The sequence below is a fragment of the Patagioenas fasciata genome, chromosome 2 (genome assembly GCF_037038585.1).
Source record: "Patagioenas fasciata isolate bPatFas1 chromosome 2, bPatFas1.hap1, whole genome shotgun sequence".
In the NCBI taxonomy this organism is placed as follows: domain Eukaryota; kingdom Metazoa; phylum Chordata; class Aves; order Columbiformes; family Columbidae; genus Patagioenas; species Patagioenas fasciata.
This window is the reverse complement of record NC_092521.1, coordinates 32,121,954-32,128,127: the sequence shown is the minus strand read 5'-3', so window position 1 is coordinate 32,128,127 and position 6,174 is coordinate 32,121,954.

The window sequence follows — 6,174 nt, the reverse complement described above, 5'->3', positions numbered from 1 at the left end:
ATTTGCTCTGTCATTGGGGTGTGTGCTGAAAAAAACATGAACAGGCTGATGAAGTGGTTTTTAATGCAGAATTACAGAATTATATCGTACATTCACTCAAATGTTAAGTATATATCTCTTTTGTGTGTGTGTGTGAGAGAGAGAGAATTCAAGCTAATTTTCCCAACTGAGGTTCAGAAAGAAAAAAGATGGTTTTGGAAAACTATTAAGATAAGAACTGTAGAAGCGTGGGAAGCTCACAGGAAATTTTTGTTGTCAAGCTGTGGAAAAGCTTATTCCTTTAATAGAAAGTGGTAATTCTTTTACCTTCCTGTCTTGTAGTACAGGAAGATGCCAATAAAGATTTTATCACAGTAACATGCCCCATAAAGGGATTTTGATAAACCACCCCTGGGAAGGGAGAGTTTCCTAAGAGCAGCACTACCCCTGTTGAGGAGATGGTGTAAGGCAGTAGTAGTGGGAATCAGGATCCTCACTCCTGGCTGCCAGGAGCGCTGCCTACATTCTCAGCCATCCATCCATCCCAGAGCTTGGTCTCCAAGTCTGGCTTTGCCCGTGCTGGTCTGACAGTATGAGGAGGCTGGTACCTCTTCGGGCTTCCAGCCTGCAGGTTATGATGCTCAACCCAAGGAGCAAGAAACATTCCCCTGCCAGCACCTTCTGGGCTCTCACTGCCCCTCCTGTTACAGCTCTTCTTGAAGTTGAATTATTGTATTTTAGGGTTGATTGCAGATAGGAAGCACGGTGTTAGTTCAGCTCACGGAGGAGAAGGCTCAATTTCAGAAATGCACATCTATCTTTAAATGAGGCAGAGCAGCCTCCACAATTTCTCCAAGAGCTTTGGTCCCCGCTCACCCAGTGTTGCGACAGACAGCAGGCAGGCATGGGGATCACTGGGCTTTGAGGGCAGGATACAGCCCTCCTCCTCTTTTTCCTCCCAGCGATGCTGCAGGCCAGGCATTGGTCAGATGCCTGCAGAAGGGCCATGGGGCACAACAACTATTCCTGGTTCCATTTGTTGGTGGCCGGGGTGCGCCCACAACCCAGCCCTTACTGTGCCCGAGAGTAACACCAGCTGCTTGCCTCAGCTCCGTGGCAATGAGAGGCTTCAGCAGGGTTCTCCACTGCACTGAGTGGTGACTTTTGAGCCGATTGTCATCTGATTTGGTGCCTCAGATGAGGTTCTTGTGTGTGGGAGACGTGAATATTTCATCCGGGAGAAATTATGAAAATCCTGCATCTGCTTTAGTGAGCCACAGAAAAAAGAAGGGTTTGGGGGCGTTTCTGACAATTTATTTATTTTTGCTTTTCCTGCTTTAAAAAGTACTGTTTCAGGGAGCAGGGGGGGAGATTTGGTGGCAGCAATGGTCTTTGCAGATATTTGCCCATACTGAAATTATGAAACTTTCATTGCCTTTCAGGGTCTTGGAGGGTCATTCGGTTTTGGTCTTGTGCTTTTGAGAGTTTTTTTCCAAAATTAGAATCGATTACATTTTATGATTTGTGTGAACCTATGTGTCTTTTAGTGGTGGCTCTTTTTTTTTACAAAGTTACAAATACAAGTAGGAAAAGGAGTTTGTTGAACTTTTCTTTTTAATGTTCTCTCCTTTCCTTCCTTGCCCATTATTTATCTTCAGAAAATGTGGTTGGTGAATAACAGCCACAGCAAATTGTCCCTGAAATATTACTCCACTTCTTTGTTTTCTTTTTCTATTTTCTATTTTAATTTTTATTTATTAATTTATTTATTTATTTTAAGAGAACTGGGACTCTTCCTCCTGATTTTAAAAGCAGGCAGAGGTTCACCCTGGAAAGTGACAGCAACTTTGGTGGATGAAAGCTTTAGGTGTGTTACTAAATTCATTGAAAGACCTTTTTTTTTCAATCTGAAAGTTTTTTGTTTTGTTTTTGTTGTTTTTTTTTTTTTTTTAATAAAATCCCTTCTCTGAATAAATCCTTGTTTTAGGAAAGGATATTCTGTCTCTTTCATGCATAAAAGAATTGGCTAGTTTCTCCAAGTGTGAAAACAAAATTGAATGTGATGAATTCTGTGAACTTCAGGGTTTTTAAATTTTGTTAACCATGCCTTCCCAGTCTTGACAACTTTTACTTGATTTTTTTGGTCCAGCAATGTGTCTAAATCTATGCACTTTAAAAAATTTCATGAAATCTTATGAATCTTATGAAATGCACTCTGAACTACCAAGGAGCTGCACTTATTACATGGTAGCAAACTATCTTGAAGAGGAAGACTGTTCTTAAAATTGATTTTAAAAAAAAGCGATTGATACAAAGAAAGTGTTTAAAACAGAGATCATGTGTTTTAAATGTGGACTTTGCAGGCCTAATCCTGCAAGCATGTGGCTGATTAGCCCTGATTTCAGCACTCCTAACATACAGGCTTCTTTTTAAGCAAAAGATTAGTTAGCAGGTTTGAAGCTCTGCTGAAAATAAAGCATCTCCACCTTGAGGTTTTGCGTTATTTCTGATATTTATTTTGCTGCTGTCTGGAGTTACACTAAAATAATTTCAAACACATCTCTATCTTTAAAGATCCGCATGATAAATGTGCCTTTTTCTCTTGTTAGCAGTGAGTGTGAGATGTGTGCATGGTTAGAGAGAGAGTTTAGAAGAAAGCAAAATTACCATTAGAATACGGTGTGCTAAATGCAATTTACCCAAATAAACATCACTTGGCAAATTAAAACAGTTGATGCATGATGAGACTTTAATTTGCTTTTTTACAGAGAAAGTACGCTTAAATATTACATGAATACTTAGCAAATGTGTTTTATAGGAACAGTGTACAGGTACTGTGTGTTTTGTTTTATCATAACCATTTTAAAGGGCTGACTTTGAAGCAATCAGTGGATACGTGTGCTTGTTCTGTGGTGTTTGAGCCTTTCAGTGTCTTTGATTTATGTTGCCTCCTTCAGCAGGGGTAACAACACTGGCTCTTGAAGATGACAAGTGACCTGAGATGAAAGTGTGTGAAGACTTACACATTTTTCCAACCTACAAAAATAGATGAAATAACAATGTAAACTCTAAAACTAAAAGGAAGAAATGAGTGAGTGGTCAATAGTAACTTTTTTACTGTTTAAAATTACATTCAGAAATTGTTCTCAACATTTTCAAGTCACATTTTTCAAAGTGATGGTGAAGGACCAAAGATAAGCATAGTTGTCCAGACTCTCTTTTCCTTGCACCGTAATTACTATTGGCTAATTAATCAGTCTTTAATAAGCTGTTGTGATTTCAGGAACTTATTCTATAATATCCTGCTTTGCACTGAAGATCTGAGTCTCTTTCAAGGTAGATTCCTATTAAAAAGACATTTAATTTTGAAGGATCAACAGCAATGGCAGATGGAGCTAATGACGGTTAGTAAATCAATAGAAAAACTTTCCTGACTCAGCAGTTTGTAGCCTCTTCCTCTCAGGAAGTATTGAAGAAATGTACTGTACATCTCCTATTTCTTATCCCTGGGTTATTTGCTTGATTTCTGGGCCATCCTGTTATGGAAGGAAAAATAACCTATTAGTAATTCACAGGCTGTTTCACAGACAGAGTTCCATTTTGCCCCCTGTTCTATTTGATGTGTTTTTATACGGGTACTGAGAAGCTGTGGCATTTTCAGTGTGTGTCACACCCAATGTTGTCTGTTATCTTTTCTGACCCAGATGATACAATTTAGTGCCTTTTTTCTGTGTATGGTTAAGATTAGGGCACAACTGTGAGCAAGGCAGCTGAAGATGTTTCTAGGTAAGACTGTGTGACTGGGACATCTAAGGACCTGAGTGGGGGTTGCAGTAGGGGGACACAGGACTCTTTGGGAGTGCTAGTCCATTACTGGCAACCTGGATCCCTAAATTAGGAGTGGTTTTATAAAGCAGTAGAACTGCCACAACTTCTTCCATGGAGGCAGACTCTTGCAGACATCATGGCATCATATACGCTGTCTTCATTTGCTTCTGAGGGGCACCCTAGAAAGTGATCCCCATGCCATGGTGTCTTCACATTTCTCTTATGATCCCTTAGGGCACTTCTGGTACTGCTGATGCACCCATACTTGGGGTACCCCTGGGAAAAATACCAGTCTCAAATCCATGTAGCATCCTTCTCGGGCTTATCTTGCTTGCCCCAGTTCAGTATTCCTTGTCCCCTGCTCTGCTTATAAGGGTCTTGTTTGAATGCAAACATTACCTAGTCATGCTCATAACACAGTTTGTGAACCTGGGCAAAAATTCTTCCCCAGTGCTTATCGGTGTATATACTACCAAGTCAAAACCTCAAGCATTTTCTTACATGGGTTTGGAGCTGGACAGGGTCTTCTAGCTGCAGATCCTGAGACATGAGTTAAAACTGCTGTAGCCTCCATTTCCCTGGCATGTAAATCTCTTCTCCTCACTGGGAACAGCCTTTAGGTTATAATCAGAGCTCACTGCTGTCCTTAGTTTGGGAATTTCCTGGGTTTGTGTGTTTTCAGGAAAAGAGGCTCTAGGAAGTGAGTGTCTAGGAGACAAGATAGAAAGTACTAAACGTTCTAATTCTAGTAAAAGGAAAAAAAAAATCTTTACTGTTGTATAAACCAAGGTACCTTGGTTCTTAGCACTCAGAGATGATAAACAGAGAATGTACCCATAAAAAGTTGAAGTCAAGGTCTCAATGCAGTAGAGAATTCAGCTCCATGGCAGCCAGTGACGACAGACCCCTCAACAGCAGCAGCAGCCTCTCCTGTGACCTCACCATAGATGAGTAAAATACAGAAACAAACCTGTGCTATATGAGCAGGTCACAAAATTTTTAAAAGCCAAGTCTGTCTCACAAGCAGTATTTTAGTTGATACGGCAGGGCAAAGCTAACATTATAAAAAGAGTTTGGACTGAAACTGGAACAATCTGAAGATATAATGGTGCTTGGACATCATCATTATCACCACGACTTAGACTTCGTCTCCCAAGGAGCAATCTTTCTTGGGCAGTGCAATTCAGTATGTGAATATTGGTGTGCATATAGATTACCAACAGGTGTCTAGTGTATAGGAAGGGCTAGCAGTTATCAGCTTTTCCACTTTCGCTCCTTGAAAGGTTACCAGCCTCCTCCTATTCTGTCCTTCCTGTTCACACTGATTGGAGTCCATGTGCAGCAGCAGGCTGTGTTCCTCTTCTAATGTGTATCCTCTGTTCATCTAAATGCCACCTGAGGAAGGATAGTGGAATAACTGTTCACCACGTGCTGAAATCTGGCTTAAGGTTGCTGGAAACCTGCCTCTCACTGACTCTGTCAAAAGATATCTTCTCACCCATTGCCCTGCAAAGAAGGGCTCCATGGTCAGTAACTTTTGGTAGGCAAATTACCTAGGAGCCCACCAAGGAAACTTACATCCTACGGTGACCCTTCAAGCTTGTCTAAATCCAAGATAGAGATCTACCCAGGCAGTCAAGAAATTACTGTGATCAGAAGAAGACAGGGCAGCCTCATTAGGGAGGGGGAACAGGAGGACATCCTTCTACTCCCAGCCCAGGAGGTGTTTCCAACATGAGCTTCAGAAAGTGATCAAGTCGTTTTCCTTGAGGCACATCTATAGAGAATCACATGGGATGCCTGCGTACATCCGTTGCCTCTTTGAATTCAGTGGGATTCTCGCCTCCCAAGTCCTTCTGGTGCCAATTAAATCTATTATTCTTTCTTTTCTAAAAGCATTTCAAAAAGCTTCTAGGTCCAGAAAAGTAAAGAAATTGTCAGTATTGTTAAGGTTGAAGTCATTGCTACTAAGCACAGCTTGGATGAGTGCCTTAGGAACAGCCAGGGTGAGCATGAAAAGGCAGGACAGGGCCTGACCGGCTGGCAAACAAACATTAATTATTCAGGATTCCTTCCCTCCCTTTTCAACCCTGCACCCAGGGTGTGCACCGGTAATGCAGCCCTGGTGTGCCAACCTGAGAAGAAACTGGCTCCATATGAATGATATTGGTTGGTGTTCCCAGGAAGCTGGGGTGTGACAACCTTCTCTTCCCAGGGCGTCTGCATCATCTATGGGCACAGAGGAGTAGAAGGCTATAGCATTTTGCTTTTTCCTCCAGAAGCACTTTGTAAGAATACTTTGCGGTCATCTTGCCCTACCACAGACAGGAATTAAAGACCATAAATAGGGCAGATTGACATTTCTTT